The following is a 25,311-nucleotide window of genomic DNA, read 5'->3' as shown; positions in this document are numbered from 1 at the left end:
GTCGATATTCTTTTCTCCACACCAGCTGCAAAATTTGTTCCAACGGCAGCGGTATAAAGATTTTGTTGCTGGCCTTCTGGCCAAAAGCAACCCCTCCATGACGTCATCAGGGAGGTGCCAATCCTTGTATCTCAACCTTTCAGAAGCCAGACATGAAGGTTGAGAGTTCTGATGTCTGGATGGAGAACCTGACCTCCCTTCTGTGAGAGAAGATTCTCCTTGAGTGGAAGACGAATTGGAGGGCAGATGGACCACGTTCTCCTGGCCCAGTCTGGGGCAATTAGGATCATGGTCCTCCGGAATCTTCTCAACCTCCTGATCATCTGAGGAATGACAGGGACTGGTGGAAACGCGTACTGGAGTGGAAACTCCCAGTCCACTACGAACGCGTCCCCTAGAACTCCTCTCGGGGGAAATTTTCTTGAACAAAACCGATCGCACTTCCTGTTGGTACTGGTGGCGAACAGATCCACTTGAGGTTTTCCTCAAAGGGCGAAGATCTCCTGAAGGACTTCCTGAGCTAGTTCCCACTCGTGGGAGACTGTGCCCTGCCTGCTCAGAGCGTCCGCCATCAAGTTCTTCTCTCCGGCTAGGTGAACTGCCGATAGAGAGATTCCTTCTTGAATTGCCCAAAACCAGAGCTGCATTGCCTCTCTGCACAGTGGCAGTGATCCTACGCCTCCTCTTTTGTTGAGGTAGTGCATGGCCACTGTGTTGTCCGTCATTATCAGGACATTTTTCCCCTGTACAGATGGCAGAAAAGCTTTCAGAACTAGTCTGATTGCTCTCAGCTCTAACAGGTTGATATGTAGTCTGGACTCCGATGGAGACCAAAGACCGCTGATGGTCAAGCCATTGGTATGGGCTCCCCACCCCATGAGTGAGGCATCTGTGAGTAGTGTTATCTCCGGCCATGGTTGCCAAACAGTTCTCCCTTCAAGATGTTTTTCTGGCAGGCCCACCACTGAAGGTCTCGAGCCACCTTGTCCGGAACCTGAAGGAGGTCTGTCATTCTCCCTGAGAATTGCGACCACTGAGTTCTCAGTGCCCACTGAAGAGATCTCATTCTCAGGCGAGCCTCTGGCACAAGAAAAATGCAGGATGCCATGAGGCCTAGCAACCTCAAAAAGTCAAAGGCTGGGAGACGTTGGGCATTTTGAAACTTGGTGACCATCTGCAGAATATCTGGAGCCCTCACCTCTGGTGGCGAGGCTTTTCCCAGGGAAGTGTCCAGGACCGCTCCAATGAACTGCAGTCTCTGTGATGGTATCATCTGTGACTTCTTTAAATTGAGGGAGAAGCCCAGTCTGTGAAGGAAGTGGCAGACATAATCTATCTGAATCTGAGCTTGTTCCGGAGATACAGCTCTGATCAGCCAATCGTCCTGGTAGGGGTAGACGTGAATCCCTTCCCTCCTTAGACTTGCAGCCACTACCGACATTAGCTTGGTGAAGACCCTCGGGCGAAGGTCAGCCCAAATGGCAGAACTCGAAATTGATAATGAGAGCCGCCAATTGCGAACTTCAGATATTTCCTGTGTTTGAGATGGATTGGCACATGGAAATAAGCATCCTGGAGGTCCAGAGATACCAGCCAGTCCTGGAGCTGGAGGGCCTGAAGGATCTGAGAGAGTGTTACCATCTTGAACTTGTCCTTTCTGAGGAACTTGTTCAATTCTCGTAAGTCCAAGATAGGTCTCAGTTCTCAGTCCTCTACGTCTTTCTTCGGTATGAGAAAGTAGGGGGAGTACCAGCCCTTGTTCCTCTCCGCTACAGGTACTGGTTCTATGGCACCTTTCTCTAGCAGGTCTACAATTTCCTGCAAGAGGAGCGGATCTGGAACTTTCAGAGAGCTGTTCCCCGGTGGATGACTCTGAGGGATGCGTAGAAAAGGCAGGCAGTAACCTTGGGCAACTGTCTCCAATGCCCAAGCATCTGACGTAATAGCCTGCCATTCCGCCAGATGTTGAGTTAACTTGCCCCCTACTGGTGTCTTGTGAGGAGAGTACTCAGAGCGGTTTGGAGGCGGCTGATGCAGATGCCGAGGGTAAAGAGGCACCTGCTGCTGCTGCGGCTTTTGTATTTTTACCCCGTCCACCTCGGGTGAATTTTTTCCGACCCCTTTGAACCGGCTGTCCTCTGCCTCCTCCGAATGCGGAATAGAAGCGAGAGGACTTACCTCTCCAAGAGGTTCCTGAGGGGCGATATGGTGTCTGACGGATTGCAGCTCTCAGGGATTTTGCTGCTGCCTTTGATGTTTGTAGTTTTTCTAAACTGTCATCCTCCTTCTTAGCAAACAAAGAAGAGCCGTCAAAGGGCATATTCAAAAGTCTGCTTTGCACATCTGGAGCAAAACCAGACTTCGCAACCAAGCAAATCTCTGTGTTGTTGTACTCGCCGCCATGGCCCTGCTGATGCCGTCAGCAGAATCGATGCCAGTTTGAAGGGATTTGCACATAGCGTCTTTACCATCCTTGATGATGTTTAGGAACGCTTCCCTTTCTTCTACCTCCGGGAGGCAGTCAGCCGCTGATGAAGCACACTCCCAAAGTGTGTGGCTGAACCTTGCGAGCGTACAAGTAGCATTGATGGATTTCAACGCCATGCTACATGCAGAAAATACTTTTTTGGCCATAGAGTCATATCTCTTATCATCCCTGTCCTGTGGAACAGTAGGGTAAGCCGATTTACTACCTGATGAAGTAGCTGCCTGAACAACCAGACTCTCCGGAGTTGGGTGTTTGGATAAATATTCAGGGTCAGCAGAAGACACCCTATATTTAGCTGATCATTTTTTGTTCACCGCCGGGATTACCTCAGGTGTTTCCCAGTTTGCCAATATTCTCCTTTGTAAAGCCGCATGAAATGGCACCACAGGATCCTCAGGTGTTTCCCAGTTTGCCAATATTCTCCTTTGTAAAGCCGCATGAAATGGCACCACAGGATCCTCCTGTGGACCTTTGACCAAGATGTCTGTGAGGTCGTCTTGCTGAAAAGCAGGTGAGGGTGTGGACCACCCCATAAACTCTATTATCCTTGCCATCAAGGTTCTATAAGGGGTTTCAGCATGTTCCCCTGGGTCTGGTCTGGCAAATTCCACTTCTGGGGAAGTGTTCAACCCACTTGCTTCCTGTAAGGATTCTTGGAGGTCTTTCAACCTACCTTCCTCAGAGGTAAATTCCTCTGGTACAGGAGTTGCAGATCCCTGCAACCCAAAAGGTGTTTCCTGATCCGAATCCTCCCCTTCCTCATAAATAGATGATAAGACTCTGGAGTGATCAGGTCTTGAAAATGGTATAAATCCCATTTCAAGAGCAGAAGGGGCCAAATTCGTCATGATTGGCTGAGAAAACATCAACGTCGTCGACGCGGACGTTAAAGGCTTCGAAGCCATCGAAAAAGGCGTCGAGAAAGGTGGTAGAGTCCTCGATGAACTCGAGAGTATCGGAATTATACTCGAGGTTGTCGACGACATTCTCGTGATCGAGGCTCTGGGTATGGCCACTGGCTGTGAGGTGGCCGTGGGTTTGTCCTTTCTCTGCGTCGAAGACGGCGTCGACTCGACTGACCTGTGCGTCGAAGAACCCTTTGATAACGGCGTCGAAGACGCCGATCTATCCGTCGAAGGGATCTTTGAGGACGGCGTCGGAGACGCGACTTTGCCTTTACTCGAGGGTTCGTGAAGCTCTTGACTGGCTTCTTTCGCCGGGTGCTGCGACTCGCAGCGTTTTGATTTTTAGGGTCTTTCACCCAGGGTATCACCCTCAGCAGTTTTCAAGGGGGTCGAGACCGCTTTCTCGAAGACGCTCAGCATCTTTTTCCTGAATTCCTCCCACTCAGCCTGAGAGCTATGTTTTGTGGAGCAGGAGACCCTTTTTGGGGAAACGGAAGAAGACGAGGAAGGGGATCTTCAACGTCTCTTTTTTGAATGCTTAGATCTCGAAGAGTGATGGGAACTGCTTCAAGACCTTGAACGAGAATGTCTTTTGTGATGGCGAGGAGACGAATGTCTGGACTCCGCCGTGGAAACTTTTGAAGAAGTTTTAACTGCCTTACCTCTCTCGAGCTTCCCCTTACGCTCCTTCAAGGCTTTCGCCGTCATGGACATGCAGTCCTCGCACTCCGAACAATGGTGCTCGATTCCCAGGCACCACCAACAGATCCTGTGAGGATCCGTCAATGACATTTTCTTTCCACAGTCTCGACATTTTTTGAAGCCGGACCGTGGAGTTGTCGATTCGGGTGAGGAAGCCATTGAGTACGAGTCGGTATTCACGAGGAATAATGAAGTATATTCTGACTGAAGAAACTGAGCAACGATATTCCGAGGCCCCACGAAGCGCGGAAAAACGGAACTGAGCAACGGACGCTGCGCAAGTCTATTTATACACGTGATGACATCGGCGCCGATACAGAGGCTGTCGAGGGACATCGGCTCGAGGGACGTCGACGAGCAGCGCCCTCTACTGAACATTTCTTCCGAGACCAGCAAGCTGGGAGATGATCTATCAAAGATAAGGAATACGTCAGAGGACGCAATCCCTTTGAAATATACATACTAGTACAATCGCAAGACTAGTAGAAGATACATGGGATAGGACCGCAACCAATTATAGGTCCACCTCCTTCTCCTTCTCCTCTCCTTTTTCCCTGCTATTTCACAACCCGTAATTTACCAGTGGACAGCAGAGGGAGGCCATTCCTCGCTGGAAGGCAGTGGGCTGCACCAAATGAGGGACATGTTTCTGGGGGAAGATATCAAACCGTTTGATCAATGCAAAGCAGAATTGGGGCTAACAGAAGGGTACAGATTTCAATACTTCCAGCTCCGACACTGGTTGATGGCCCCATCCAACAAAGCGGCTTCTACGAGACCCCTCACGCGGGTTGAAAAGTTCCTTGTTACTAGTCTGTGGGATAAACACTGTGGGCCTCATCACGACTTGGGCAGTAACGGTAACGCTATTAGCGCGGACGGTATTAGCCCTACCGCCGAACTCCCCGGCGCTAATAGCGCCGGATCGCGAGTTTGGCGGTAATGTAAATCCCCATTCCCCATTGGGCTCAATGGGGAATCTTCGTGCTAATACCGCCGGAGGATTTCCCACCAGCGGTAATAGCGCAAATTTTTGGCAGATTTCCCCCCAGCTCAGAGCTGGGGTGAAATCCGCTGAAGCCCTGATTCGGCAGACCCTTAAATCCGGCGGTAATAGCGCTACCACCAGATTTAAGGGTTACCGCCGAAGTCGTGATGAGGCCCTGTATCTCCAATTTGTATAAAATAAGGGTAGATGAGGCGTCCATCACACAACGTGTACAAGCGCAAATGGGAAACCACCCTTCGAGAGGTCATTTTAGAGGAAGATTGGGAACAGTTATGGGCAGACATCCCCAAGCTCACATGCGCCATACAGTGAGTTCTGCTATACAATCATGACACAATGGCACTATACACGGGTGCATCTACATCAGATGCATGCCAACATGTCCCAGAATTGTTGGATGGAATGTGGGGGGGATAGACGACTGGTTACACATCTGATGGGGCTGCCCAAAGCTGGTAGGGTACTGGGGGTTGGTAAAAATAAAAATATCCAAATGATTTTCAGAACACAGGCTAGCAGAGGACCTAAAGAAGGTCTTTTAGGGATAGGGGACCCGAACAGCAAAACCTTGGCCGAAACATAGGCGTAAGGCATATACAATCCTAAGTCTAGCAGCTCTACTGATGGTCGCGCAAAATTGGAAATCTAAAGATCCCCCACATGAACGGCTTACCATAGTATGGAACTTTGTTTCTCTAGAATGGATCACATATTCAATAAAAGGGGAACAAACGAAATTCTCGGCAGAATGGCAATCGGTGCTGGCTTTTCTGCACAATGACTTTCGGCAGGCTATTGCCCACACAAACTACGCTTCTTGAGGATTAATTGAACTTGGCATACATAAGAACTGCGCCTCGACATGCAGAATTGCAAACAAAAACAAGGAAGATGTGGCACAAGTACTAAGAATGTTGTGGATCAGTAATATTCATGATGATTGCTTTATTAGAAGCAGTGAAGAGATGGGGAATTTGGAGATGTGGAAATAGAAGGCATTATGCACAAGATTTGGGAAAACACATAGGCATATTAGGTTAGGGGTTTGTTATGTTATGGCCATAAAGAGGGGCAAGGACATACACACACTGAACATGTATATACCCCCGACAATAATAGACAATATTTTCACAATGCAAGTATAGCGCTAACTTAAGCAATAGTAATGCCATGTTTTGCTAAACACAACGTATGAGAAAAAGAAAGTGCATATCATTTTTGTAGTATATTTGGAGCATTTTTAAAATTATATGGGAGGGCTCACAAGATATAAAAAGACAAACAGTAACATGCAAATGTGAGGATTAAGAATGAGGGGTTAGGACGAAAAACACAATGAAAGGACTCCTGCCAGTGGACAGAACAATGTATGAGAGTAAGTCAAAAGAACATGGTGAAGTGTGTGAGGTGCGTTACAATTTTGGGAAACACCAACCATGTTGGTTCTGCGGACAGTTGCAGCAGATCGTGGACAGCTCGGTGGGGAAAAAGTCTGGAAACAACAATTCTTTGGTCATTTGGTGGTGGAAGGAAGGGCTATGAAGGGTGGGGGAGTGGAAAAAAGATGATATGGGGCTGTTTTTGTAGGTTGAAAAAGGCCAGGCAGGTGCTGTAGTTGTCCACGGACAATGCGGTAGTTGGCAAACATTGCAGTGAACGGGCGGATTTGAATAGACATTTGGGGTTATTTGATGGCTGGAAGAGGGTGTAGACATGGTACAGAAGTGGAATGAAGGTAATGTAGAGCTGTTTTCATAGGTGAAAAAAGGGTTTGGAAAGGCCGCCGGGCTCGCGGTCAATTCCGGTGTCCGCGGACACCATTTCGATTGCAAGGGGCATGGGGGTGAGTTTTATTAGATGACCGTGTATGACACATACTTGTTATACAGTAAATTGTTTTGTGGTCAGTGGCCAGATTCTGGGGGTCATGGCCGCAGGCCAGAATCTGTGCACTGGATAAAATCACCACAGTAGTAATCCGTTTATTGTAATTATAGGTAATGTAACAGAAGTATGGCCAGAATCACCATAGTAGGAATATGTGTACAGTAATTGTATGTAATGTAGTGGGAGTACAAAGTGTTTGTAATATGGAGGAATTATGTAATTGAATTGTATAGGGTACTTATGATTGTAGTATGATTGAGGATAGTGCTACAGATTATGTAGTTGATTAAGATTACTGTGGCTACTTAGTGTTGTAGCATCATGCAGCTGCCTTCTGTGGTTTCTTTTCTGTGGAGAAAAAAACCCAGTACAATTGGATAAACATGATAGTTCAAAAGCTGTTGTGGCATACAGTTTTCAATAAATATACATTTTCTTTTGTAGACCCTCATAAATGGTACATTTTAAGTGCTATGTTTGCTACAACATTATTGTGTGACACACCACTGTTGCTTTCACATTACATCTTCATTGGGTCATTGGGGAAAAAAATCTGTACTGGATAAAAAGAAAATGATTAGTTATGTGAGTGTAAGTGTGATAGTATGTTTGAAGTATGTGTAATTAAGGGAATGCTTGAAATAGTTAGATACCTGTTGGCGTACTGTAACTACATTAGAGGTTAGAAGATGTTTTGCCTCTCAGTTAGATACTTGCTGGCGTATTCTAACTAAAATTATGCTATAGTTTAATGACAAAATTTGGGTTGAAGGAATATTAAGTGGGCATTTGTTAAATTTGCTGGTAATCTATGTTTTGGGGTTACAGGGGTATCGTTACATTCAAACCAATAAGCTTTTTTCACATTTGCATTGTAGTGCCCTGAAGTATTTGCGGCACCAGCGTGGCATATTATACCTACTGTTGTGAAGGTTTTCTTTCCAAGAGATACTTGGCCGTGTGTGAAGCCTGTGAGCTTGACGTTATTTTTGGTACCATCTGCATTGTATCTTAGAAGCATTAGTATGATATATTGGCTGTGTGAGTTTATTTGTATGGTGGAACGATTGTCTGAATTACATATTTAGATGGGGGGTCTATATTGCTCGTACCCTGTTGTATTCCAGTATGCAAGGAATGTCAGCATTGACATTGTTTGCATCAAAGTTAACTAGGAATAGACCATTGAGTGTGCACAGACGTGAAAGTGCTACGTAACTCATATCCTCTTTAAAGACTGTGCTGCTATTGTCAATCAATGCTTGATCTAGGGTTAGACCTTGTGATTTGTGAATAGTGACAGCATATGCAAGTGACAGAGAAAATTGCTCTCTGCTTACGTACATGTCTTTGAAAAGAAGGAAACGACCCATTGTTCGCCAATTTGTTTAACCTCTGCAAGTTTGTCAATGTGGATCTTGACAAACTGAATTTTGTTGTCATGCCGATATGTCTGGAAGCCAACAACTGTCCCAATTGCTCCATTGACTAAGCCTTGTTCTACGGCAAGGTTACATTTTAGAATTACTCTGCAGTTCAGACACAAACTTAATATTTTCTCCAATATGGCTCTGTTGGTGATAGATTTTTCTAAGCTATTTAGTCATGCTGCTGCTTTTTGACACATAGCAAGTGTCATGCCGTGCACTTCTAATTTGTCTGTGGAGCTGATATGTAGTAAATGTTGCATTTTCTTTTTCAACATTGTCTCGTTGAATTGCCTACAGCTTGCAAGGGTTGGCATTATGGACATACATTTTAGATTTTGTTGAGTTAATTGTTCCATGACATCGGGAGCAGATGTGTTTCACCCATATAGCTAATTAGCTAGTCTACTATTTAAGATGGATTTTGCATCTTTAGTTAGTAGCCCAGTTCTAATGATTTTTTAAATGTTAGCATATGTGATGTCTGTAGACTGGTGCATGTTTTGAGTTAGTTCTCTGTAGTGAAAATGTTGCCAGAGATTTACATTTCCAATGCTGCCGAGAGCATTAGAGCATTATTTGTGTCCTAATGTTTTTAGAATAGGTTGCCCTTTCACTGCTGTTAACTGTAGGAGGTCTCCAAAAACAATAACATGTTTTCCTCCACAGTTCCTCGTAGTTGGTCTTAGGACTTCTTGCATTCTGTGATGAATTAAAGCCAACATGAGGTTGGACACCATGCATACTTCTTCTATCAGGAGTACTTTCATTTGTTTTTGAATTCTGCATATCTCAGGTACAGCTGTTGCTGACAATTTGTAGTACTCTCATTTGTTTTGGAGTTCTACCGGTAGGATAAGTTGTCGATGTAAAGTGACACCACCTACGTTGTAAGCAGCTAAACCTGTGGGGGCTGTTACTACAGACAAAAGGTTGTTGTTTTGTAGAAATTTGCTGTTTATTTTAATTAAGAGTGTTTTGCCAGAACCAGCTTCACCACTTAAATACAGGAGCAGAGGTTTATAATTTCTACAGGTACAGGTTTTACTTTTATGTTTAAAAGCATGCTCAATTTCTTGAGTGACTTCTAGATAAATGGTGAGTTGTTCATCATTTAGCTGAGATTCTAGAACTGACAAGTTCTCCCCAGATTATTTATATTGATACATGGTATTTTCTGCCTCAGCCATGGCTATTTCTGCTTCATTTAGAATGAGTGGTCCTCCACGTGGGTCTTAGCTTCCTGTAAGGGAAGGTTGACTGCCCTCAGGAGTGTCTTTGTGTAGTTGAGCTTCAATTTATTCCTCTTGTTGGCGTTCATTGTCCAACATTTCTTTGTATTGTTTGAAATTGTCATTTGTTATACTGCTTTCATTTGCTTTAAATGCAGCTACAAATGAATCACAGTCACCTAATAATTCTTTTTCTTTTCTCCTAGGTTTAAAAGGTTGGAGTAGGGCCATGTACAGTTCTCTAGGTTGTGGATTTTTAAATTATAACCTTTACATGATTAATTAGACTAGGTGTAGCTAGCTTTACTAGGCTTCCTTCACAAGCTGAAACTGAATATTTGCCAGTTGTTTCATTTGGTGTGATATTGTTTTTGTAGATGTAGTTTTGGGCAATGTCGTAGAGACACATGTTTTCCAAAGTAGTACTTCTGTTTGGGTAGTACGTGCCAAGTAAACTTATTTTAAAATGTCTCAATGGATCATTTGTGGCAATGTTTTCTATCTTAGGTAGGATTTTAGTACTCTTTTTCGGGAAGAGGCTGGTCCAAGGTTCAGCCAGACAATGTGCTCAGATTTGCCATTTCAGACTGTACCTGTTAAACGGTCTGCAGCGTTTTAGGACCCGCATTATCTATGGGAGAGCATTTTTATACCAAAGCTGTACAATTTCTGTGATAGTGTTTTGTCAGATTATATGTAATCCAAGAGGACCTTTAGCTCTGTTTTCTCAGCTTTGGTGACATATCTTGCAACTGCAGTGGAATTGTCTGCAATGTATTGTATGTCTATGTTTGGATTACACAAGAGGGCAATGATTGCACTGTAATCATTGATGCACTTGGATGCTTCATCCCTTTTAATGTTGTATGTATTTGTAGGGGATTTGCCTTTTACGCTGTGTCTAACAGAAGACATCAAGCTATTTACTTGTCCTTTTTTGCACACTGGTCTAGGGAAGCCAAAGCAACATTTGGTATTGTATTTCCCTTTGTTTTTATATCTACGTTGGCATTATTTGCCACATTTATGTTTTTGGAAGTGCAACACTTGTGTGTGTAGGTCACTTTCTCTGGTTTCTGAAGGGATGTTGCAGGTATTGTATTTTTCAATAAACTGTAAAACAGTGGCATCACAATCATGGGACACATTTTGGAGCATCTTTTATCCACAAAAATATCTGGACATGTGGTCCTCCTTTGGATTGATATTCTTTTCTCCAAAAGAAGTGTTGCACTTCTCCGAGCAGAGGGGTCATTTTATTGAAGATAAAATGCAGCATAGCTATGAAGTGATGGTGAAAGTACCTTGAAACATTTAGAGGGTCAAGAGAACAGAGTTCTCCGGGTGTTTTTATGTCTATTCGGTCTTTATTTTGATGTGTAGTGCGTAAGAAGTCGTGCAAGTCATCCCATGCGTACTCTGCCCAACTTAAAGTAACAAACCATGCGGGAGGGCCTAGGTTCCTTAGCATACAACGTACATCGGTGTGACGTCAGAACAGTATTCTTTTGTACCACACATGTTTGCCAAAAGATTAGTGACACTTGACTGCAGAACTTCACCTTTGTCTTTTATTTTTTTTAAGAAGTTTGTTAGCAGATATGTTTAAAAAGTTAGAACCTGTTATTAATGTGTGTGCAACTCCATAACATAGAGTTGCTCGTTCACTTTCCCAGAGGAGATGGAAAATGCATTCCACATTTTGCCTCAATCTGGGGTCTTCAGAATACATTCATAAAGAGCGATATTCTGATGCACTAATTTTTATGGACCTTTCATCGTATCTTCCTCCTTTTTTCTGTAGGAAAGAGTAGAGTAAAAGAATGTGCTTTTACACTTTTTTCCCATTTGCTCATTGGGGATCCTTTTGCTTGATCCATTTGATATGTTTCTAATGCATCATCAATTGTGTCTTTCGAGTGCAGTGGGTGAATGGTATACTGGTCTAAAATGATGGCTGCTGTAACAGTATCTATATGTTGAAATTGGCCAGTTTCTGGTGACTCTTGAATAATGTGGGTTGATTCTTTGTGGTTTTCCTCTATGTTTATATCTTTGTAGTATTCATTGTTTTCTTTTAGATATTGTAGGGCCTGTTTAACTTTGTTTAAGTCAACAAGTTGTTGCCAAATTCTTTAGTATTTTGTTGGTACACCATTAACTAGTTCAATCAAAGATTAATCTATTGGCCATTGTAGTCCTAGAGTTTGAAACTTTTCATTTAGGTCCAATGGTACATATACTACTTCGTCACGGATGTCCTTTAGTAGCTCGGATGGAGGAAATTTGGCTGCTTTTGGTTGAAGGCGTTTTATAGCTTTAAAGGGGTGCACTGTTTCCATTATGATGCTCTTGTAGAGTTAAACTGTTGGAGAACGTTTGGAAGTGGGAATATTTTTAAGTTATTAGTGATAGCATGTGATGGCATTTGGTTATTGTCAAGCTTTGTGTTGCAGTACGTGCACACTCTTGAGGGGTTAGTTATTTTGTATTTACCTTCTGCTGTTAGATATAAAGCTAATTGGAACCATTGGGATTCCTCATTGTCTTCTATTTTGTAAGCTAGATCTACTATTTTTCTGCTCTTTTTATAAAACGTTCTGCGGAAACAGACACGTATTTTGTCTGGTTTTTCAGCAGATGTGTTTTGAAACTTAGCTATTTGTTTTTTTATTTCTTTATTAGGATATAGTTCTTTATGAGGTTTTCGATAATGCTTTTTGAAGGTACAGAATTTTCTAAGTCACCTTCAGTTCTAAAATATTTACGTTGGATGTGTTTTATTTCTTGAAGGAGTTCTTTGGCTGTTCCATGTACGAGAATGAATGTTATTTAAATTTTGCATTTCTAGAGCAGGACTTTTTGCATAGTATGTCGTTGCACAAGAATGGTGTGTTGCTAACATTTTGATGTGGTGAAAAGTGCTTTTGCAAGCAGTTCCTAAAATGCAGGCTAATGAATGTCCTCGCTGACCAGTGTGGGTGCCTACTGGAGAGGAGTTTATGGTTTGTAAAGTTTTCATTTTACTTTTGTCTTTTAGTTTGACATAGTGATGGAGGAACTGACGTAAAGATTTAAAGGATTGTTGGTGTACATTACACATTGAGCTGCATTTCCATTTGTACACTGGATGGTTTGTTTGGGTGAAAGAAGTATTTGGTTCAAAGTTTGTTGGGGGATATATTTCTACAAGGGTTACTTTTGCCATAATCGTTTGTTCCACCATTTCATACACTTCACCACTATTGTCTATGGCAATTGTTTTTTGTTGTTCTTTTTTATAAGCTTCTTCATTGAAGTATGGTTCTGTGTTGCTTGTGTGAATCCATTCACCATCACAGAAGTTTGAAAAGGTCTCTATATTGACACTGCACATGTTTAGAAGTACTTGTTTTAATTTATTGATTAATTTAGTTAGTGGTTTCATACGGTTTAAAATCAATATAAACACATTTCTTTTCAGTAGAAAATCACTGTCAGTTAGACCTTGCAGGATGATACTCCTGCTGTAGTTTTTAAGGGAAGACCGTGACTTTTCAGGTGCTTTTATAAGATTGTGAAGAACCGTATGATGGAACATTTTTTGTAACATCATTTGTTGGGTGGCTTTACCGTGACTATGTTAAAATGGTAGATAGAGGATTGGGTTTGTTAGTAGGTCTGCTTTTCTTTGCACATAATGTTTTACTGTTTGTTTTTGCAAGAGAGCCCTTGCCTTCTTTAGTCGTGGTTGGTTTACTTTTGTTCAGTGAGGTTACTAGCTCTTTTGCTTTAAGGTTTTCTATAAATAGTTTTAGAGGTGGATGACCATGTGGAGTACTTTTAGTCTTACCTGCTCTACTTCTCTTTCTTTTCTAGGGAGTTGCTGTTTAGTAGGCATTTTGTTGTGTCTGTTGTGAAAAGAGAAAGGTTGTTGTGGGAAGTTGTGCAGTGCATTTGCATCTATAGTGCATGGATGTGTGGGTGTGATGGTAGAGATAACTAGAGTACTGTTTGATTGTGAGGTGGTATATTAGGTGTGGTTGGAAAGGTTGTTGGATACAAGTGTACAGAGGTGTGATGGTGTTAAGTTAGTGAGGAAGGCAGTGGTAGTGTGATGGAATCTGTATGGTTATTGTGCTGTTTTGAGGAACAGAGCGGGTGTTGCAATGGTGGTGTGCAGATGGGGAATAGTAGGAGTGCGAATGGTAGATTATAATAAGCTAGAATGAAAGAACTGTTGGTTTGAAAAAAATAGTTTACGGTAATATATATAGTGGCACTGTGCTGCTATAAGAACATACAGATACCTGGTCCATTAATGGACTTACTTTGGCAGATGCAAAGGGTATTCATTTTTCGGTTGTAGATTGCAGCGATGTGCTTCTTTCCTGTAATTGTAAAAGAAAGTTAGTGGGCATATGTGGTAATGGTGAAGTACTGTTAGGATGGCAGGGTATACATTTGTAATGGAAGGAGGAGTGGTGGGGGAAAAGTTAATAAAATTGCTGGATGGTTAAAAATGGTTGCTTTTAGGAGCATTTTTTTGAAATTTAAGAAATGTGTATATACATTTGCCAAAGCTCTGTAGCAATTTGTAAAAGCAAAGAAAAGCTGATGGAAAGGATTTGTAGTACACTTGTACATGACAGCTAGTGTGTTTAAGTCTAACTTGTTAGGAGTATATGCAACATGCCAACATGATGCATTATAATCTCTAGGTGCTTATGTAGTCATAGAGATTTTGTTTGCATTATGGGACTTGTAGTTCCACTTTTACCGTTGTAAATGTTGGAGTACAAGTCACAGGGCCTCATTACGACCCTGGCGCTAATGGGTTAACGGCGCCGTAAAAGGCTGCGGCGCCGTTAACCCATTAGCGCCTTACTACGAGGTCCTTTTGCGGGACCTGACCTTAACTGCTGGTCTACACCAGCCGTTAAAGTAGGGACCCGCAAAGGGACCTTGGTGCTAAGTACGGTACCGCAATTTGCGGTACCGTACTTAGCGCCTTCCCCAGTCCCATTGAGCCCTATGGGGCGAAAATGGGAATGGGGAAGGACCATGGTTCAATGGGGAACTACCGCCCCGCCAACCTTGGAATGGGGTGGTAATTCCCCATTGAACCATGGCGCACCCTTTACAACACCGGGACCAACCATGGTGCTAATAGCGCCATGGTTTAGCGCCAGTGTTGTATAGAGGGCCACAGAATGCAGAGGAAAAAGTAGGACTGCATAAGCAGCTGAAGATTGGAATGGGTTATGTTAGGAAGTATACATGTACTGTTAATTTATTGAACTGGCACACACTGACCTCCAATTACAAATGGTGTACAAATCCATTTTTTCTGCTTTACTTTGTTTTATGAAAAAGTGACACAGAGCCGCTGGAAATGCAGATATGGAATTTTTTACTTTCTTAAAAAGGCTTCCAAAAATTATTTAGAAAAGCACAGCATTACATATGTTTATTTGAAATACATGTTGCAGTTTCGAATTGTGAAGTTTAGTTGTGTTTTTTTCTTTGCATTCTGGGACTTGTAGTTTCAGTTGTATAATGGGCGAAGTCAATTGGAAGTGACAGAATACAAAGGAAAAAAGAAAGACTAAGAAAGCAGCTATACGATGGAATGGGTAAGGTTGGGATGTATTCATGTGCTGCCAGCATATTAAACTGGGAGACACTAAGTGGCATTTCAAAATGGTGTACAGGTCTTTTTTTTATCTGGTTCTCCCTTATTTTATGGAAAAGTGACACAGTACTACTGTACATGCACATATGCATTTTTTTTACTTTCATCAAAATGTTTGTTGAAAGAAACATGTTGAAGTGCAGGGCATTCTAATTGTTTGATGCCTCATGTGAGCAGGCGATGAACGCCACACTGAATGGCATTTGCTAGAGTGGTTAAAAAAGAGTATATGCTTATTGAGAAGCTTATTAAAGGGTAAGTAGTACAATCAATAAAGGTGTATCTGCTTTTTTGTATGCTTCAGGAACGTCATCTTTTGAGAATGATAATATAAATCCTCAGGGTGGGAATTTTCTTTGTCCAGATGGAGTTCACTTCACAGATATCGGAATGCAATTTTCCTTTACAATGTTAGGAATGCATTGAAGAGGTTCCTGTAAGGAAAAACAAACATAAAACCAAAAAAGGTGTTTGTTTACAAATCTCCACACCCAAAAAAAGGTTCTTTCAGAGCCAACACTAAAGATTAAATAACTTAATTTGTATTTAACTTCCCTCGCTGCACCCTTCAATTGGACATTCTGTCTGTGGGCACCACGTAATCCGCGGGCGGCACATGCCACATACAAGTCTTTTGAGGTTGCCTGGCATGGAAAAGGGATTGCAGAGGCCGCAGACAGTCGAGGTGTCTGTGGTCATCGGGGGATCAGCCAATCAGGTTTCCTGGGTGTGGTGTACAGGAAGAGAGGGTAGCAGGAGTTTTGCTAGTAGGAGTTGTGAGAGGATTGAAAATGGCCATGGTAATGTCTTTCAGCAGGCAGAGTGTTTTGGTTGTGGAGGCCTCTTGGGTCCACTGGGTAAAGGGGCATGCTGATGATTGTGGAATAGCTGAAAATCTTGGATCTTTGATTTGGAAGTGTTCTGGTACGGAGTGCGTGACATGAAGTGGGTGGTGTTGCGCCCAATGTGTGCAAATATTGTTCAATTGAAGCATTCGGACATTATTATCATTCATTGTGGCGGGAACAGTTTGGGGAATGTAATGTAATCTCATACACGGCTTGCTACTTCCCTGCACTCTCTGAACAAAAAACGTAATATTGTCACTTAATGAAAGATCAGTTGGCAGCAAAAGTGTAGTTCAGAGAGTGACCCCAAGCCTGATGTCACCACAACTTATTGATATAGTAACTTGAGACTAACTCATGTGCCTTATCTTGCCCATTGAATTATAAATCGATCCTATTTTTTCTTAATGTTTCAATTCTAAAACAAAATAAACTTAGTTGTATAGAACCTTATAAAATACAGAACAGTCTTCAATCAATTTATCATGATCATCTTTTATACAGCCACATTCATCTGTTATACAGCCAACAGGTGTTTCGACCTATTCTTTTTCAGATCTTCCTCAGGGCTGTTATTGATATAATATAACACATCAACAAAATCATAATTCATTTGGATAACAATATTGTCATAAATGGTGTGGTTTATTCCAACCAAAACGACAAATTGGCAATGAATCACAAAGTGCGATGGGGAGAAAAAATACAAAATAACATAAAATGATATTGTGTAAAGTAAAATGACATTACAGTATGTCACAATTCACCAGCATGATAGCTAGATTTAATTAGCAATTTCTTAATTTTGCAGTTAATCAGACCAATCTAATGCACACTCATAACATAAAAGATAGTCTTTTGATACACCACTAATTGTGAATTAGTTCATGCTCCTAACAATCTTTACACATATTAGTGATGTCTGCAAGACTATCCAGTCCTTAGATAGGCTTAAACAACTGATTCAAAATCACCAGTGCATCACCTAGTTCCACCACCTGATGAAGAGGGTGTTGCCCGTGAACATTCCAACCAACACCTATCATCTACTCTGGACCATTAGTGATGAACAAAACCAACAAACTGTACCTTGAACAATTCTTGCCTTAATAAATCTTGAATTGGTCCTAATTACAAAACAAAAAAATCATAGCAATTAAAGGCATGACCTCATATTCAATCAAATACGAATCTACACTTCTAAAACTCGAGACTTACTTAATTGGTCAGCGCCAACATGCATATTTATGCCATCTCCTAATCTTCAGTCAAAACTTGCCGTCCATCACTACCTGTAAACCATATTAAAAATCAGTAATTTGACACCCAAGTACTTAAAATCAAACTCAAATAGGAAGCTCTCTTCCTGATCAACATACTCACATATAACACAATCGGTAAAGCCTGATTAAGCTTGGTCTACTTTTGTTTGGCTTCCAATTTGTGTGGCGTGAGGCCGCCATTTTGGATTGCGGCACTCTAAGTAATACCTGGGACATCAGATGCAACGTCCTGCGTCATAAACTTCACGCCTATTTGTTTACTACTGACCAGGCCCGCTTTGTTATTCAAAGCATTTTTGAATGTGCTCTAAAGTGCCAGAAGATAGCAATGCTGCCTCCCTATCATAAAAGCTCATCTGCATACCAATTGTTGACAAATATCAATATTGAACTTCTATCACAGTTAAAATGAATCTCATAAACCTGACACTGAGAAGCATCATATCAATGAACCAAAACAGTGCCATATGAGTTAAAAACCTCCTAATTTGAACTTAATAAACTCAAAAAAAATTCACTGTCATGATGAACAATGACAGACTACAATGATATCTTGGCAGGCCATCAATCAATCACAAATGTATTGTCTAAACCAGAATTACGACCATTACAAATAATCTCCAAAGTATATTTGAAAGCCCAAAAGAGCATATAAATGATTCCTATAAGCCGCCTACTACGACCAATGAAATGGTCCTTAGCTCAAATGAATCCCACCAATGGTTTAATACATACCAATTCAATGAATGCCAGGTAATCTAAATCATAACCTAGAATTGAGGCACCCACTGTCATCGGTAATACAACCAGTGCTGCAACCGGTCCATTTCACTACTCAAAAAAGTCTTCTCTTCCAGTAATGGTGCTAATAATCATTTCTCCTAACAAATAGGGCCGGGCCCATTAATTCTAATCTCTTTCGTACTTTTTGCTCTTAACTTGCGATCCAATCTTCAAATTCAAAGTCAATATTCATTATTGACATACTTCCACTTATTTGTATCATAGAAAATGACCCATTTCATGGTCTGTGTTTAAACCTGACATTATTGTCCTGTATTTACACATCATTTTGGCCTCTAATCTCCTTAGCGTCTTTTCTTTATTCCCCCTCTGGGGTTGTTAGTTGCCAACTTAAGACCTGTAAACCTGATTCCCATTTTGTCCTCCAATTCATGACATTGTTGCCAATGTGACACCAGCAGTAATCGTACATCCATATTTTGCAAAATATTCACGTGTTCCTTAATTCTCACACAAAGATCTTGTATTGTGCTTCCAATATAAATTAACCCACCAACACAAATGATTCCATATATGACACATTTTGTCTTACAATGAATGAAATCAGTGATAATCAGTTCTTCATTGATGTTAATTGTAAAGCTACAACATTCTTTAGTGTAAGAATACATTGTACTACGCCCGCACTTGAGAAAACCTGACAACGGCTAGTGCGACCATGTTTTTCTGGTTTCCATTGGTTTTAAAAATGAAGGACACAAAACGTTCTTTAATGTTGATGCTTTTGTATACACAATGTTAGGTTTGCTATCAAGATAATTCACAAGATCAGGTTCTAATGTTAACAATTGCCAATGTTTTTTTCAATAGACCATATAGCTGAGTATTGTGTCACCATCCTTACTTGTTGTTTATCAATTTTCTCTTTTTCTTTTGGTTGCAATAAGTCTATTCTTTTCAATTGACTGCCGTTTTTCCTTGCAAATGACAAAACCTCATTAGAACAACCACGTTGTTTAAATCACGTATCCAATAGTTCACATTCCTTATCAAATTCTACTGTTTCCTTACAATTCCTCTGTGCCCTAACATACTCCCCAATGGGTATATTTCTGATAACACTTGTTTTATGGCAATTGGAGGCTAGTAACACTGAATTCACCTCAGTGGTTTTCTAAATGTAATTGAAAATATCTTATTTTCTTTAACAAATAAACTTACATCCAAAAAATCAATGCATTGTTGATGACTATTGCAAGTAAATTCTATTCCAAATTCATTTGAATTCAAATGTTTAACAAATTCTTATAAATTGTTTTGATTACCTTTCCAGATTAGTAACACATCATCAATATATCTGGTCCAAAACGTAATCCTTGACCTAAATGGATGATCCAAATAAGCATATTGATGTTCATGGCTGTATAAAAGATGATCATAATAAATTGACTGACTAACAGAAGACTGTTGTTCTGTATTTCATAAGCTTCTATAAAACTAGTTGCTTCAGTTTAGTGAACGTGACTGGAATCTCATTGCAGTTTCCAATGAAGGAGACATTGGAAAAGTTGAAAGAAATGTTCCCTAAATCCAAAATAATTTTTTCACGAATTGTCCAGAGACAGATGTGGATGCGTTCCAGTTCATTTGATCCATAAATGGAAAAAGCAAGGCGCAATGTCACTAAAGATGTGTGTGATTTTATTTGCAATGTTGGCATAACATCCTTCCATAATGAGAACATTACATTTGATAGGGACAACATTTTCTGGAGAGATGGAGTCCATCTAACTGATGTGGGTAATCAGAATTTTGTGGAAAACATTCCATATGCTTTGAAGCAGTTTCTGTGAAAGTGAGAAGAAATCATGAAAATCAGTGGAATCTTTTCTTACTTCAGTTTGTAAAAGCAAACATTTAAAAAAATATAAAAGCCAAACACCCAAATAAACATTTATTTTAAAAGCCACCTTTTTTTAGCGCAAAACAATTGCAATGATCACAATCCTCCCACACCCAGAATTGTGTACATGTCCTCGGAATACTGCACTGTCCATGGACTTTGCAGGTTGTGCGGCAGCCTGTGATCTTTTTCCACACTTCTATGTTTTAACTGTGAAAAGTTAACCAAAAGGAACCTTTTTTTGTATTTTTTCAATTTTGTTTTTTTTCTGGTATTTATTTCTTAGGAAAGGCAACATGGGGAGGTAAGGGGCACCAACCACAGGGACGAAGGGGTAGGTGAATTGAGGAAGATGTTGGGGGGGCCTTAATCAGGTAGGTGGCAGTGTTTCTCATGCTCCTTGACTGCAGCCTCGAAAGCACTCCAAAACTACATAGCACTGTGACCCACGAAAAAACTAAGGGTCAACAGCGTTTTGTATGGCCTGTGAAGCCGCCGTTGGGATCTTCTGCCCCAAAGGAGTATCCCTTGTTGTGACAGGAGCAAATGAAGATGATGGGGTAGAGGAAGTCAACCTGCTCTAACAGGAGAAAGGTGTTGCCTTTCTCAGAGCACTTCGGTGGGCCGATTTGGTGTGGTGCCTCATGTAAGTAGTCACATAGGAATACAAGCCAGGTTTCCCGCGACTAAGTACAACTTTGAACTCAGTGCATCAAATCTTACTTGCATGAACCTTTGGGACATTTCCAATAGTGGTAGAAAATTGCCACACCCAGGACTCACTCTGACTACTGGTGACAGGGACTTCCTCCACTTCATCCTCTTTTTCTTCTTGATCATCCTCTGTATCACTGCGCCTGTTCCCCTCTTGAGGCCCTGCAGGTTGTTGAGGTGATGGTGGTGGGGGTGGTTGGGAAGGAAAAATGGCCATAGCAGATGCCATTGCAGCAGGTTTTCAGAGATTTGCAAAGCAGTTATTCTCTAGATGCTCTCTCCTAGACAGCCAGATTGAGAATGAGGAAAAGTAATGGGTGGGCCCCTTTAGGCATTGCAAAGTTGTAAAAAACTGCCAGATGAACGTAGAATGCGGGTGGGAGCTGTGCAAGGGTAAACGTTTGCCTTGAAATAGCATACTTTGGCCAGAAAAGCAGTTTTAAACTGCCAGCAGCCTCGGACATCGTTCGCAGACACCGCCGTCTCGCCGCATGGGCACGGTCACATGATAATGTCCCTGGATGTTTGCAGCCTGACATCCATCCCTGGACACCCTGCAGGCGGAAAATGTCAGTGCACATGCACTGGGTGTCCATAGAACAGGCGCGGTATCTGCGGACTAATTAAAAAGTGCGTCATGTGAAAACGGACATGTCCAGATATCCTGCCTGTCCGGGGGCACCTCCATTTTGAGTGCAGACACCCGCATGGTCGGAGGACTCATGATGGGAGTTTAAAAAAAATAAGGGAATACCACATAACAATAAACCAAACATTTGTAGCACAAAAAAGATATTTATTTAAGAAAGTGATGTGGTATCGGAGTGGGAAACATAAATCGGAGGATTAGGCATGTGTGTAGAACAATCATGAGGAGATGAACGGAGTGAGGTTTCATCAAATCATCTTTGATTACAATGTTCAGAATTTGATGGGGATGATTGCTGGGGACAAGGGGTACAGGTGCAAGTAGGACAGTGATAAGGAAACATTTTTATCAGGTGATTTTTGACCTATTGTACAAGTTCATTGAAATCATTACTTAGTTTATCCAATGTTTTTGACAAGTTCTTGATTTCAGTATTTACATTTGGGTATATGACTTCTCTTTCTGATTCTAGGGGCTGTAAATGATGAAACTGGGGTGTGCTTTCATCATGAGAACTATATACTGTAAGAGAAATGGAAATAATTATTTTAGTAAGGTGTGTCCAAAGTACATTATTTGTTGACAGCAGTAAAATATGTATTGTATACCATTGGAGATGTTATTGTTGCTCATTTCCTCTCTTGGGAAGTTCTCTTCTAACCATTCAAGTGTCCTTGCCCTTTCTGTGAATAGATTATATGAAGTGTACAGTTACAGTTTGTGATTGGTGCATTCCATTGCAATGTGTGTTACCTAAAAATAAAAATTGTATTTTTAAACGTGAGCATTTGTACAAAAAGGTATACTTGCATGTTGTAAACATTAGTTGTGATTTTAGGTAGATGTGTTTGTTGGTTGATGGGTACATCTTTCTTGGGTCTCCCCTATGATTTTGCGGCTTGTAAATGCTGCTTGACGTCCACAAACTACCGCACTGTCCGCGGACTCCATAGCTGCCACATTGGGAGGTTGTACAACATAAGAGACTTGTAGCAGAGTAAAGGTGCACTAGGACAAACCTATGAAATTTACTGAACACATGTTGTTAAAGGGACATTATGGTTAAGTTGCACCTACAAAAACCCATGAAATTCACTGCAAAAAACGTTGTTAAAGGAATGTTATGGTTAAGTTGCACTAACAAAAACCTATGAAATTCAGTGAAAAAACTTTGTTAAAGGGACATTATGGACAAGTTGCACTAATAAAAACTTATGAAATTAATTGAAAAATGTTGTTAAAGGAACGTTATGGTTACAAGTAAACCCGAAAAACCTCAGAAATTCCCCCGTTATGGTAACCTAAGCAACCATAACTCACATGACATCACATTCAAAATTAATTTTGTTGAAAAGTCCCTATAAATGTGTTGTGTTAATAATTTTGGTAACAAGATGTACAGGGTGATCGGGAGACCTATCATGAACTACATAATCTATTTAAAAAATTTACTCATCTGAAAAAACATTGTATTGGAGCGTTGTTGTTAATACAGGAACCTAATAACACATAATCACAGGCAATGGCTGCAGCATGCACCATAGAAGTACAATATTTTTTATCTTGTAATGTTGGATAGTAAACTAATGAATGCTACCTTATCAGCGTTTTGAGTAATGTTAAACATTGAATAAATAGCTAACAATTCAAGATTTAGTACACACTTGTGCTAGTACAAACAATGCATATGAAGTCCCATAATGCATACAAATCAGAGGGAAACCAAACTGAGGTAGATAGAAAGAACATCACCAGAAAATGTTAATAACATTACAGTTCATCTTCATCTATACAAATGAAATGTGTGTTTGAGGCCTGCTTATTGCCCCATGCGTGTGCACCATGAGCTGAGACCAAACCCTAACGAAAATACTTTAAGAACATGAAACAAGGTTAATGTCTGGCTATATAGGACCTTTTGAATTTTAATATTCTGACTGTCAGTGAACAAAACCACCTGGCCTAGATATGTCAGTGAACAAAAACAAGTGGCCCAGATATGTGATGTCATCAGTGAGGTCATCAATGCAATTTGTGATGTAATCTTTGATGTCCTGAGTGTTAGTCTTAGCAGTGCATGGTGTTGACACAAGTCATGGTAGCTCCTCTTACCATAACTGGTACATTTCTGAGGTTTTTCGGTTTTACTTGTAACCATAACGTCCCTTTAACAAAGTCTTCTCAATGAACTTCATAAGTTGTTATTAGTGCAACTTAACCATAACATCTCTTTAATAAAGGTTTTTCACGGAATTTCATGGGTTTCTGTTAGTGCAACTTAAACATCAAGTTCCTTTAACAAAGTGTTTTCAGAGAGAGAGAGAGAGAGAGAGAGAGAGAGAGTTCATATAATAAATGTGATTTATATTACATATAAAAGTGCCATTGTTGGAGCTGTGAGAAATATGAAGTTGTCTCACCCACTAGTCCCTGTGGATCTGTCCTCCAGGTGGCCAGGACAGCACCATCACTTTTGGATCCAGTTCCTGGGGGTGGACCGGGGGGGAGGATCACCTGGATGAGGGGTCCTCGGGGAGTGGAAGTGGGACACCGGATTGTGAGACACAGTATTGCCTTCCTTGTAACACCGGCTGCCCATCCTACTAGGTACGACACCTAGGAATTCACTCCCGCCCCTTTCCCAACACATTTTCCCACGGACAGCTCACTGTGAAAGAAAATGTACTAACACCCGAGCCGTATACCTGACATGTCCCTACACAAGAGTCAGGCAGGGTCAGGCAATTACTGATAATTCCACACACCTGACTTCCATCACACAGATAAAAGGCAGAGCACGAAAGCACATTCTTAGAAAAGCAAAACACACAAGTAAGCAGCAGTTCCGAGATGGAAGTTTAACACAAGGAGAAAGACGGCAAGACCAGAAACGGTTGCAAGGAGGAAATTGCCCTTGACCTTTTCAGAGGACTTTCACAAGCCCTTGAGAATAAGAAACTTAAGACCAGGAATTAAAGCTGAAGGAAGGTGCCTTGTGTGTCGAAAGTACCTGGGGATCTCCCGCATCGATAGTCGGTGCGGGGAGAAGGAGCGATTGCCATTGTGGTACTGTCCTTGGCTCCTACAACAAAGCCGCTCCAGTAAAGTCAGCACAGCCGGTGAGTCCGGGAGACTATTAGCAGACTGGTATGTGTTAGAACCAAAGTTTCAAGCAGCAATATTGTATGAAGAAATCTGCAAATAACAGAGTGCAAGACGTGTGTGATGAGCAACTCAAATATATTTGAATATCCAAGGAGTGACTGTACTTTTGAAACGCAGGATACCATATACAGAGTGGTCCAACACCCCATGGGTGCTCATTTGAAGGTCCCTGTTAGGTATCCAACTGAGAGTGTAAAATTGTGAACTGTGAAATCGAAGTGGCCCTGCAACGGGTCAAGCCGAATCCTATGCACATTTGAAAGTCTTCGATAGCTAATACAGACTGTAATTGGTCTGAGCCTGGCTGAGGGAGACTAATTGTCAAGAGGGGATCTCAGCCTGACTGATGGGGATCCGGGGTGAACTGTGAGTCACCTGAGAAATGATATAAGAACTTTAATTGGTCCGAGCCTGGCTGAGGGAGACTAATTGTGAAAAGGGGATCTGAGCCCGATTGAGGGGGATCCGTGGTGAACTGTGAGTCACCTGGGAAATAATTGTGGTACAAAAGGAATATGAGCACGGCTGAGGGGGATCCAGGGTGACGAGTGAATCGCCCTATTTGAATACATGGAAAGGAACTTTTTTTCGATTGTTTGATACATCACACCCTCTGGATCAAGAGACTTTTGATAACTTAAGAAACCTGGGCATAGAAGGCCATAAGGCTTGTAATACAAC

Source organism: Ambystoma mexicanum, chromosome 11 (assembly GCF_040938575.1).
Source record: "Ambystoma mexicanum isolate Mex_15411 chromosome 11, UKY_AmexF1_1, whole genome shotgun sequence".
Taxonomy (NCBI): Eukaryota; Metazoa; Chordata; class Amphibia; order Caudata; family Ambystomatidae; genus Ambystoma; species Ambystoma mexicanum.
The sequence above is the reverse complement of the archived record's forward strand: the minus strand, read 5'-3'. Positions refer to the sequence as shown.